Source organism: Tauraco erythrolophus, chromosome 18 (genome assembly GCF_009769465.1).
Source record: "Tauraco erythrolophus isolate bTauEry1 chromosome 18, bTauEry1.pri, whole genome shotgun sequence".
NCBI lineage: Eukaryota > Metazoa > Chordata > Aves > Musophagiformes > Musophagidae > Tauraco > Tauraco erythrolophus.
The window spans coordinates 11,133,668-11,147,149 of record NC_141482.1 but is presented as its reverse complement, the minus strand read 5'-3'; positions in this window follow the sequence as shown (position 1 = coordinate 11,147,149).

Genomic DNA, 13,482 nt, shown 5'->3' with positions numbered 1-13,482 from the left:
GACGGGGCGGGGGGGAGCGCGGCGCGCTTGTGGTCGGGGGGAAAAAAGTCTGTGAAGGCTGCATGGTGCCGCTTGGGACGGTGTAAGGCAGTCCCCTGCCTTGTCTCGGCGGGTTAAACCACCTCCGGTGCCCTTCTGGAGGGGGCTGTGGGAGCGTGTGGCCTGGTGTGGCCTTCCAGGTGGCTCCTAAGGGGGAAGAATTGCCTTTTATTTGATATTTGTGCCTGTAAGCGTGGAGGGGAGGTGATGCCTCTTGTTTTCCAGAGTGCTCCCAAGGTCTGCGCGCACACTGGAGTAGCGGCTGAAGTCTCAGCGTTACTGCGGTCTGGTGCACGGGCTCACAGTACGGGCCGTTTTTTTAATTACTGACTTTATCTTGAAGGGCTCCGGTAATTTGCCAAGACTTCGTGTTACAGGGCAGCGTGCAAACGCAGAGCTTTTCCAGTCCAAAGGGTCCGTAGCATCTCTGAGACCAGAATAAGCCTACCGACAAACACTGTGAACGTCTTGCATTTATAGCCTGGTTTCTATATTAAAACTGCAACAGGAAAAGTAGGAATTAAAAATACCGTTGAAGTGTAACATCACTGTGGGAGAATTGTCAGTATTGGCAGGGGAGACATTCCTGGCTGGTGAATCCCAGTGCCCTGGGGAGCTCTATTTCAACCATTAGGGCTTTGGTGGATGGGAAAGATCTGTCTACATTGGGTAATTTTCAGGATCAATTCTTAACCGTTGTGATTTCCAGACCTTTTGTGGTGTTCCAGCCATTCGGTGTTAACACTGACAGAACATGGTTCAGAAGTGGTGGCTCCTTGCGGTCACAGAGAAGGCTGCTCACTGTATGGGGAAGGGTAAATGTTGCATAACCATATGAATGTACTGAAAAAATGCATCTCAATGCTAAGCTCTAGCAATAAAATACTTTTTTTTCTCCTAGTTGCTAAGCCTTTCTTCTTCAGGCATGTGATGTAAGCATACAGGGCTGAGTACAATAGGAGAGCTGTGTCAGATAAATAGGAGGTTTTCCCTCTGGAAGAGCTTGCAGTTCAGAAGCACAAGCTGGAACTGTGCTGGACAACACTGAAAGGCACAATGCTGAAACGGCATGGTGGGTGGCTCTTGTTAAGTGCAATGCACCACAGAACAGATGGGTTTCAAGGAGTATCTTGGAGGAAGAGAGGAGAGAGCTTTGTGTGCATTAAAATAGAGTGTGTTCTGGCCACAACTAACAGCCCTGCCAGTTCTAGGATTTTACACTTTCTTTAGTTCTTGCTTTGTAAATCTAATGTCTCTCTGAATGCTTTGTAGAATAATGGTTTCTTGGAACACAATTTCACGTGTTTATTATGTTGACGTATTTATTATGTTTATTACTGTTCCACAGCAATTTGCTAATGCATTTTCTGTGACTATTTATACATTAGCAGCACCTGAGTAGACACATGATATTGACATGGCAGTGCTCTAATTATCGCACACTACAATCGCATGGTAGAGAACACAGAGCTGCTCTCCTGCGGCATGTGTCTTATGCTGCTGCTAGACATGTAGAAACCCTGGGCGAGTGGAGAGAAGAGCAGGAGGTTAGTTAATGAGGCATAAAAGCATTAGGGTTGGCAGTTTTGTATATACTGTCTGGCTGCCTGCTGTCTCCAAAACCTCAGTGGGAGGTTTTGCTTAGAAGCAGCAAGGAAGAATACTGTAAACATCAAACACAAAGCTGGTGAAAAGGCTGGAGGGAATGTCCTGTGAGGAATGGCTTAGGACTTTGGACTTGTCTAGTTTGGAGAAAAGGAGGCTGAGTGGTGACCTCATTGCTCTCCATGGCTTTCTGAGGAGGGGAAGTGGAGATAGAGGTGCTGGTTTCTTCTCCCTGGTGTCCAGTGATAGGATACGTGGGAATGGTTCAAAGCTGCACCTGGGGAGGTTTAAACTGGATGTTAGGAAGGATTTCTTTACCAAGAGGGTGGTCAAACACTGGAACAGGCTTCCTGGAGAGGTGCTGGTGCCCGAAGCCTGTCAGTGTTTAGGAAGTATTTGGACAATGCCCTTAATAACCTGCTTTAACTTGGTCAGCCCTGAATTGGTCAGGCAGTTGGACTAGATGGTCGTTGTAGGTCCTTTCCAACTGAAATAGTCTATTCTTCTACTGTATATATGCTCACTGAAAAACAAGCAAACACCCAGGTTTAAGATACCTTAAAGTGAAGATAGTTTACAAGTGCAGGGAAAAGACGTGAGCTCTGTCCTGCTTACTGTAACTAAGACAGAGAGGAGAAGGTACAGCTTTCAAAGGCAGCTCGAGAACGTGCTTCTCCGCAGACACGTATTTGTGCAGGTCTCTCTAATATGTGCAATGGTTACTCCTTGCATGTCACTATATTTACGTGGACTCGAGTCCACGATAGTAGGACTCGAGGCCATCTTCTAGTTTCACTAAATTGTTTTTTATTACCTGAAATCTTCAGGTGTTGCCAGGACACCTGAAATCTTACCTAAAAACCTGAAAGTACAAGTAATCCCGATGGTGCAGCTGAAGAAGTTAAAGGAAAGACTGATGAGCCTGAGAGTTCACTTGCAATTCCTGTGGTCCTTGGGAGAACAAGGCTTTAGGCCTAACAAAGAACTGCCTTGAGCTTGTATTTACTAGCTGTTAACGTGCCAGATCCCATGGGAGGACCTGATGTTGTATCCGCTGCAGTGGGAGCAACAGCAGCAGAATGTGAAGGAGAGATTCACTTTTTGGTTACTGAATTTCTCTATTACATTCATACAGTGAGTTTATTGTTCATGTAAATAGAGGTGATTGCTACTGTTAGTGAGCAGGACTGACTAGCAATTTTAGTTTTTCTAAACTAATTAACTTCAATTGTCCTGTTGTTCTTTGGTAATTACAGTATCAGTCTTTATACTATGTAATTTTTTCAAGCAATAACTTCATAATTTATCTTACATAAATATACTTCTTTCCCTGTTGTTCATTTTCTCACAAGCACCCATGTATCAAAATCTTTTGGTGTCTGTACTAAATATAAGATAAACCGAAAAAAAACGGATGCTACAAAAAGCTAAAATATTTACGGATTTCAAAAGTGTGTTCAGCAGTCCTGAAACAAGAGCACGCTGTCTCGAGATGTGAACCCGAAATCAAGATGGCTTAGGGATCTGTTCTTTAAAAATAGACTAAGATCGACTGTGCACATGGGTCTACTGCGTTTGTGTCCTGTATGAACCACTCCTTCATCTCTCAGCCTGCTGCTATGTAGATTTACTATTATTTTCCTTTTGTAATTTTCCAACAGCCAGATAGCGCTGCACTGATTTTGTGTTATTCATGTTAGTATTGCATTGTTACCGTTTATCATCAGCAGGAGTAAAGCTGAGAAGTGAGATGAGAGATTGCCAAAGAGGCAGTAAGATGTCACCAGAAGATACATTTGGATTCCGGTAAGGCAAAGACTTTTCCATAAGGACTGTTCTCATATAATTTGTCAGAAATGTTTGTCGTGCTTTTACCAGACCATTTATGATGAAGTAGCATAGGGGATACCCTTTATCAAGATATTTATTATAAACCCCTTCCATAAGACTTTCCCTTCCATAATTTGACTTTTTGAAGTCAAAATCTCTCTTGGTTTTACAGCGTTGTAGGAGCAGCAACAGAACCGAAGCAAGCTCTAATGTGCAATTTTTGTAACTAGAAATCCATGTTGCAGAATTGTTCAATCTGGTTTGCCAACAGCGCAAGCTACGTACTGCCATTGGTGCTTGCAGGACCCTGCCATGAGCTGGTTCAGGAGTAAAGTTAATTTGTAAGGATACATGTGATTAGTAATTCAGGAGCAGCTTACTTTTAGTAATGGCTTAGTCAAACTACAATGACGTTTTGATGATGAAGAAATCTTAGAAGTCTTCTAAGTTTTCTAAATTGCATGAGAACAAATACATCACATGTTTTTCAAATCATTTCATCTGCAGATAATTCAGGGATCATGAACGTGGTAGTTCCAAAATATAATGCCTTCTAATGAGCAAGTAGGAACTGGTTCCTGTATGAGAGTGGGAGGCAATTGCTTATGCGTGATGGAAGCTGTACCATTTAGTATTATTACAAATGTAGTAATGCCATGTACATAAATGTAATGAGAGAAGTTCGGACATGATCATGAACCTCATTAAGAAAAGAAGCTAAAGTAAATTTTTTTATATTATAGTAAATTAAGGGCATGACATGTGAATAGTTTTAAGTGGCCTGGTTCTTTAGTACATTGGCTTTTTCACATCATGTTCCAAGGGTGCTTAAATTATGAAGATGGGATAATGTGCGTAGTTGATAAGATGAACATGATTTAAAATTATATCAGGAAATTTTATTTCCTTGAAATTAAAATTTGTATCTGTGCAAAGTATAACACAGTGACTGTTTATTATTTGAGGAATCCATATGCAGTTTATAAACATATTTGGCAGAGAATTTCTGTATCATGAATACTTGAGTATGTACGGTTAGCTTTCAGGGACATGTTCCTTCTGAAGCAAAACCAGTGGAAAATCGTTAAAACTTGGTATCTTCTGGGAGGACACTGCACTGCTAGGATAGCTAAATCCAAAGGAAGCCAGTCCATGTATTTTTGTCTGAGAGAGGAATTTAGAGTGAGACAAATCTCCAAACAGTGCAGAAAAGAAGAAATTATTCACTTTATTTACCTGCAAATCCCTGAAGAATGGGGCTGTGTGACTCTGTTTCATTCCAGTGCCCTGGAGATGCGTGGGAACTTCCATTGTGGACCTCTGGTTGTCCAAGCAAGGGGAACTGTGGCTTCAACCCGTATTCCTCTCAGAGCGACTCTGGCAATTTATGTGATAACTTTTGCGGGAGCCTCTGCACAAAGATGAATTTCACCTGCTCAGCAGATCTTGCTTTCTGCCCATTGGCTCTCCAGTCTTGTTGAGCGAAAAAGACTGTAAAGTAAAACCAGAAGAAAATAGAAGTGAAAACATCCAAATTGCTTGTATTTATGCAACCCGCTGATGATTTCATGTGCCCATCCTTGGCACGTGTGTGGGTGAGCAGACTGTCCCCGTTGAGCACTGAAGGTCTCACTCTTTCTCATGGAGGAAGCAGAGTTTTTTCAGGATCTTTGTGCCTTAGTTGACAGAACAAGTCAGCAACATTAATTCTTTTCTCTGCAAGAGTCCTCTCCGGTAATCTTCTGATGAGACATTTTTTCATTTGAGTGGTGTGATGTATAGCCATTTGAATGTGTGAGTGAAAATCGCATCCAATGTCTCCTGCTAGGTGTGGGATTGATAGCCCCGGCAAAGCAAGAAGGTTGTTTTTTCAGAGAACAGATAAACTACAGGGAGTGTCAGCAGAGGCAGCTTCCTTGGCTTTTTCATGTGTTTCACCCTAACGTGGAGGGTAACGCAGTGTCCGTGTCCAAACAGCTCATGGCCTTTTGGCCCTACCTCTGCTTATTATTTGGTCACTGAAGACACACACAACGTACTTCATAGAAGTCACGGGCTGTTCTCACCATTCAGTAACTATTAACCTGGGTCACATTCGAAGCAGCAGTAATTGCTGTACCCACCGCTAGTTCCGTGAGTCATGTTATCTCGTACCTACTCACAGTTTGAAAGACAGGCTTTAACTTTTAACTCAAGTCACCTTTTTTGGTATCCAGCAAAGTTTCTGTTCCTCATGTCTGCGAAGAAGTTACCATCTTCTGCCCTTAGACTGATATTTATTCTGCAGTGAAGTGCAAACAATTCATTCAGGTAGCTGGGGTTTGGCATTTGGATAAGATTTCAGTTGGCCATTTAATTTATCATTCAGTGCAACCCACTCTGAGCAGAGGTGTCTGCTTTTGACTCGTACCTCTGGAAAAGAGCTATCAAACTTCTAAAACAGATGAAGTCAGCTAGCCCAGTGAAAGTGCAGTGTCTTGTGCTGATGAATATAACACAGAGAGGGCTGCAAAATGATGCTGTTTAGTGATTTTTTTTTTAATGTCTGCTGCTGTTAAAATGGATAAAGTGGTATTTTGTGAAGTGAAAAATTATGGGGCCAAATTTGGAAGCTGAATGTTTAAAATGCTTTGCCTCCTCAAGCTGTTTTATACCTCTTCTGATTCCCATGGACGTTCAAATCTGCACAGTCTCCTTTAGATTTATTTTTTGATTTGTTGCACTACTGTACTGGTCATAATTTAGCTGCATGAGAACTTGGCAAAAATTAGGCAAGAGATGTGTTTTGTGTTCATTTTTCTAAATGTTCAACAATTTCAAATTGTTTCCACAAATAAAAAAGCCAGTTGTCCTCTTCCCCTTCAGACTTAAAAGCTGTGTGAATAGTCGATAACATTCTGTTGTTGCAGCCCATGACTCAGATTCTCAAGTGCAGATTTTCCTGCCCTTCGCTCCTTACTGATATTGCTGTAAAGCAAATCATCAGCCTATTTAGACAAAACAAGTAACAGCCAAGGCCAGATTCCCTCTTTTCTACCTCTCACTGCATAATGCCATAATGAGATTCTGGCCAAACAACTCAGTGCAGTGCCATATTCAATCTGCAGCGTACTCAGAAGAGGCTGATGTGAATTACTAAACACAGTCATTAGCCCCTGTTTGTATGAGATTGCTGGAAATTGTTCCCACATCTTTCAGCTGGTTATGCTGCTGCACTGGGACACGTCCTTTCAAAGTGAGTGACCCACCCAGTCTGAACTCTAACGGATGTGAGTTTACCTTGCAGCTTTTGAATATGCACCTTTAGTTTGCTGAAGAGGTTCTGATGTGACTGGCCATAAGGAAGAAAACCTTCCATGGACTTCCTTAAAAGCATGGGTAGAGGGGCCAAGGTGATCCTTAACTCCTGCCTGCTCTACAGAGCCAGCATTCAGGAGCAGGGCAACAAGAGAGCGTTTTGCAGGAGGGCAGGTCCCCATGCTTGCTGGACGTACCTCATCTCTGGTCTTGCACCAGAACAATTGCATCCAGTTTCCTGAGACCAGAAGAGGAGCAGGTGCAGGAGAGGAGCATGCCTTCATTTGGTGTCTTCTCATGCTCTTTTTTTTCAGCCAGAATTTGATACACACCTAAAATTGTAACTGCTTTGAATGACCAAACCTTAAATAATGATAATGATAATGACAGTGATAATGATAATGATAATACTTGCATTGATACAAGCGTTGAATAGATGTGAGTATTTTCTAATATAAGCCCATAGCTAGAGAGCATCATGGATTACAAACCACCGTTACGAGCAGCCTTTTGGCCTTCTGACCTTTCTAATGATCCCTGACAATGGGAAATGTTCTTTTAAAGCATCTCACCTATCACTTATAAAAGATTTGTGTCATATTTTCAACTGGGATTTGGTAAAGTAGGACCACTAGTAATGGAGTCATTCTGTATAGAGTTGTCAGCTTACAAAATAAGGAGCCTTTTTTTGGACTCTGGGCATGCGATCACCTGTCACTGGCCGTATTACTGGTGCCATGTTACTGTACCTGATTCTGATCTTGCATTATGGTGATGCTTGTTCTGTGATTTCAGTAGGAGAAAAGAAAATAGCCTGTTCTTTGGCTCTAGGCATGTGATCACCCTGTGACTTGTCATGTTCTTGTGACACTAGTTAGCTGGCACAAGCACCCATCTATCATGAATCAACAAGTGTGAAGGTAGATGCTCCGCCTGTATGAGTGAAGCCTTTTAACATGTCTGGCAGCTGTTGCTTGAGAGCAGGTGTTGTGGGAACTCGTTAGGGTCCAGCATCCAGTGCTTTCTTTGGCAAATTATCTGCAAGAACAAGAAGGCAGAATGGAGGGATGTCGCTTGTTCCCTGATAGATATTTCTCCCCTGCCAAGCACATGCCTTACAAAGTTTAGTCAATGGATGGCACTGCTGACTTTTCACAGCTGGGCTGGTTTTGGGAGCTGCCTTGTGCAATGCATTTATGACTCATTGTTCGGTTTAAACCATGTCTGAAAACTTGCTATTGCAAAGTGAGTGCTTCAATAGCAGTCATGCAGCCAAATCCCTGGAACAAAGAGGGAGTAAATGATGTTGTGGGCCATTGAGGAGCTCTATTAGGGAAACGTAACTGGGTCCCCAGCCAGTCCTCATTCATCACTGCCTAGTTCTCATTAGGTAAAAGGCTTGCTGTGCCCCATCCTGTGTGGGTACAGAAAACAGAGTGAGATTTTTTTTTATTGTGAAGGCCTACAGCACATTTTACTGATAAGACCTCAACCTGCTTGGGCTTTGAGATAACCAGAAGTCATGTAACTGTTCTGTGCTGAGCTAATGAGCTCTGCTGAGAAAAAGCTGTATTATTTCAGGGCCAATGCCATGCTAATGTGGTTACCTGACTTCTAATAAAACTTGGAGCCGCTGCCAAATACGCACATATCTACTGGGAATATGGACAGATATAGAATAAATGGATGAATAATTTTTTACTGCTGCAGAAGGTTCTTTACTTGTTCTTCAGATGTGCATCCAGTTGCCAGGCTATGCTTTCAAGAACCACTGTATGAAATCTGCTACAGTAGCAAGTCTGGAGGAAGGAAGGTTCAGAAGGTATCCTCAGCACTAGGGAAAGAGGAAAGAAAACCATTCTGCTATATTACTTCCCATTATTCATTATTTCTTATTAATAATGAATAAGACATTCTTCATTATTTGTTATCCTGTGGGATAGTACATGAGAATTCACTTCTTATTCATGGATTTAGCAAGTTTATCTATTTATTAAAGACTACTTCTCACTTGAGCTCGCTGAAGCAAATTCTTAATTACACTGTTGTAAACCCAGAGTTTGTAAAATGGGAGAGAAGAACAAGGAGATATGCAATATGAATTTAAATGGGGAATCAGAAAAGAGAGCTGAAAAATTGAAAACAGTAAGGATCTTGGATGTTGTGCAAAGGTTATTAAGCATTCAAAGAAAAGAAAAAACAGAAAAAAAATGAAAGGAGAAAGTTAGAAGTAAAGAAGAGATCCTCTTGTTCCAGAAGCCTGGATGAGTTCTAAAAAACAACCCAATTCCAAAATTTGCTAAAGAAACTCAACCTGCTGACACTCTTTGTTTAGCTGGATGTAGTTAAATGAAGCGCATAGTGTTGTGATAGGATAAAACTGACATAAATCAGAGAGTTGTCTGTGTCTGCCATAAGAGCGATTCAGCCCTATGGAAACCCCAGGTGGTTCCCATGGTACATCATCCCCCACATACTAATAGGTCAGTTGCCTTCTAGAAATACTTTCAAGATGATTAAGAAAAATAATGAACAGGTAGACCATTTTACTTCTAATTGGGGGTCAGAAGGATTGAACCCTTCAAAATTGGAGAGTTTTGCTAATAATCAGAGACAATCAGCATCCTGTGGTGCTACCTGCTTTGTTCTTAGTTGTTTGTGAAGTGTCAGATTTTTAGTGGATGCAATATGCACCACAGATAACCCAGAGATGATGATTTTGGGGAAGCTGCTCTGCTGCTACAGTGGAACTGAATTTTGCTGGCCTGAAAATAAGGTGTTTCTCATCTTTGGGGTTACAAAGCCTAATTTTGCCTGTTGTTAGAAAAGCCTTCACCTGCCTCTAACAGGACTGCAAGCAAAGGAATTGTACTGGAGAAAAAGATCTGACAATATATGTTGTCTGCTAAAAACTTCACTAGGGTAAGCAGTTCTGTTTCGTACTGACTCATGAAGCAAACAGACATCAGTGTTTATCAAGTGCTGGTAACAGTCCATATGAATCCAGCTTTTTGATGCAGCGTTTGGGGTTTGGAGTTGTTCCTGGATAATGCTTGAACACACAAACATTAAGCATGTGGTTGTAAGCAGTTTCCATGGGAATAGCATTAAAAGCTATTTAAGAATGAAAGAAAAATGAATCTTTTGTAGGTTTTTATGCTAAAATAATTGACGCTAAAAGCTAATGTGAAGCAGTTCACACACTGACACATTGGTGCACAGAGATGTTTAATTCTGCTTTTGTTAGAGGTGAAGTATTTGTAAGTACTTGTAACAGGCAAACACTGTGCAGACAGAAGTTATATGAACATTTATAATTCTGCTCTGTCTTCACTTTATGTGCAGAGGAACTGTATTGATGAACACCGCAGTCTTTCCCAGCCAGTATTTAATACTAGTATTTAATTCTCAGTGAGCAGAAGGAGCTCGGGCTTATTTCAAAGTATTTCCTTCTCTTTTCTTATCAGAATAAAGTCAGGAATTTAGGAGGAAAAGAAAAGATGAGCTCTTTGGTCTTTTTTGAAGTTGAGGAGGTGGCACAGGAGTAACGAACCAGGGCATTCGACACTCACAAATACCCTAGAATAATAAACCAGCATGTAAACCAACAGTGAACAGAAAGGGGGAAAACCAGCCTGTGCAGCCCTTCTGAATAACTCTGCTTTTACAGAGGATAACCACGGGATGCAGGGAGGGGGAAGAAAAGGATGGGACCAGGAGGCTGAATCGATTTGAGAAGCAGAATCTCGTTACAAGCTGCCAGGGAATAGTGGCTAACAGAAAATGTAAAGGATTATTTCAACAAGATCTGAAAAGTGCCGTGTCAGTGTCATTTTGAATTGGATCACTGTTGCTCTAGTGAAATGTGCTGGATGTGATGAAACTAATAGAAACTAGGAATGTTAATTATGAACCAGGTGAGCCGTCCATTTACTATTAGTGACAGTGTCATCCAGCTGCAGTACCTGAATAGACTTTCTTACACGCCATTGGCAGTCACTAATTTTTAGGAGCTGATAGACCCCAGATCAATAACTTACCGAATACATTTTCTGTGCCACCTACAAGCAACTTAACATATGTGAGATTGGAAAGAAATAGTCTGGAGTTTATGATACCCCATTTTTTTACAGCTGTTTCCCTTGGAACAGGATGTTCTCCCCAGGCATCAGAGGGTGCAAGTCCAGGACTGTCTCTGCAGAGGTGCAGCTTTGGCTGTACCCAGCTTCCACGTGCCCAGCCATGCAGACAGCATATCCTGCCTGCTTGATTGAACTGTTCTGTATCAAGCAGCACCATCAGGCTGGAACTGGGCCAGGGGAACTTCATTCGTGTCAGAAAGTTTCCCTTTTACGATGGAACAGGTATAAAAATGGGACCCTTGAAGCACATGCTAATGTTTGCCTTGGTACGAGTTGCCGAATAGGGCAATTAGAGCCTGACCTTGTGGCAAACTCAGCATGTGCTGCAAGAGATGCTTAAAAAGCCTTGGGACTTTTCAGATCTTTATTTAGAGGAATGAGGAGATAATCAGTTCACAGGATGTACTTTGGTGGACAAAACCAATCAAATGGAAATTCTAAGCTCTATATTCATGCTCAGCAATAGATGTTTTTGTAAATGATGTAAAACGCTAGCTAGAAAAATGGTTTCCATCTAGGTTAACAGTAGGAGCTCTTGCATAAGCCACTGGAGCTTAAAAAAATGCTTAAAATAATTTCCTGAAATCTTCTAAATGGAACTAACTGAAGATAAAAATTGGAATAATTTCCTCCGGAACCTACATTACGTTTAACTTGTTATCAATGTCTGGATTGCATTTCTGAGGCAGCAACCATATATGCTGACAGCCTGGGACCTGTATTGCATGCTTTTTTTTTGATTTTTAGTTATAAATGCTCCAAATGAAGGAAGGAACCTTTGTTATTAGGAAAAGTACAATGATAATTAAAAAAATCCACCTTGTCCAGCTTGTTATTTCCTGCTGTAGGCTACCAGGTGCCAACTTTATATTTTTTCTCTGCAGTTGGAGCATTTGTATATTAGTAAGGTACAAGAATGTCCAGCAAGGAAGACATTCAACTTTCTGGAAATTTGTTGAAGATGGAACATTGGAACACTGCCCAATATTTTTCTCTTCTAAACCTATAGCTGTACATTTAATAAATATTACGGAATTTGTAACATTACCATCCCCATATCTGCCTTAATATCAAAGGACCTGAAGGTTGCACATTTTCATGCTGAAGGTTAAGATCCTTGGCAACTAGAAAACAAACTAGATGGATAGCCTGTAATGAATATTGTTTTTTTTTTGGTGTGACTATGGGAAAAAGTTTGATTAACAGATTTGTCGTCTTCTGATTTCAAAAGGATTCACATTTCTTCTTCACTATCTTTCTTAAACCATAGTGTAAGACTACTGTGTGGTCTCAGGCAGATGTTTCATTGTACCTCAGAAGAATTTAATGATTTTTTGCACATTTCTAAAAGCATCTAAGATAAAAAGAATTATATTGATGAGCAAGTACCTTATAGCAATATTTAGGGCTCTGTAAAAAAAGATACAATACCTGTCCACTGTTGTAAAATATTCTAAACTTTGTTACTTCCTCATTCATATGAAATTTTAATCTTATTTAAAAAAAAACAAGTTGGCTTTATAATGTGCACTCTGGGCTGTTTATAGTGCTGGGTTGCTTTCAACCTGCTGCTTTACCATGGGAATGTGGCACAATTTCTTGCTGGCCAGCTGCTTCCGAGAATTATTTCAACATGCAGATCCTGACCTTTAATGAAAGACTAATTATCTGACAGTGGCTGAGCCTCAGAAGCCTGTTGGTATCTTCAGGCTTTTGACTCAAACCTCTATGGAAGACAGCGGCCACTTTCATGCTGTATCTGTTGAGGTCCTGGCTTAGTGCGTGCACACACTTGCTACCACCAGGTGAAGGAGAAAAACATCAATTTTCTTTAAAATTCACTTGGAGTTCAATACATACTTTAGGAGATATATTTTCTAATGACCTAGAGGTGATTCATCCGTTATCAGATAGTCTGCCTTTAGCTGAAATTATTTCAATACAGTGAGTTAAAGACAAAACCCAGTCTCCTAGAATGGAGAGAACTTCACATAGAAACGAGCAGAGTATTTTAAGTTAATTGAACACTTTCAACCTTTGAAAAATTCTGACTGCTTTGGAGTCTTCTGTGGAAGCAAAGCAGAAGGAAATCTGATTTACCGTGCATTTAGATGGGCTTTCCAGCTTCTTTGTCAATGAGTGCGAAGTAGCAGGCTGAGGCTGGTATATCAGGCTGTTAGCTTTAACCTAACGTTTCATGTTTTTCCCTTCAAAAATAATAATTATGGAATGAACATTTCTTGGACTTATTTTAGTGTTTAAAAGGAGCAAATACTCACATGACATGGCTTGGGACCTATTGACTTAGAATTTTGTTTCTGCTTCTTCAGTTGTATCCTGATTAAAATGGCATGTACCATCTTCTGATGTTTACTGTTAGAACTTAAGTTTTGTAAAATCTCTTGGGTTTTAACATTCAATAAACCAAGAAGCAGAGAGAGCTTGTAGCCTGAGTACTGAGGGCAGTTAGCAAAATCTGTGGACTGCACAACAGCTTCAATTGGAAATAACTCGACTTTAAGTGGCTTTGGACCCTGACATTCGCTTTCAATGATTTCTCACTAATAAG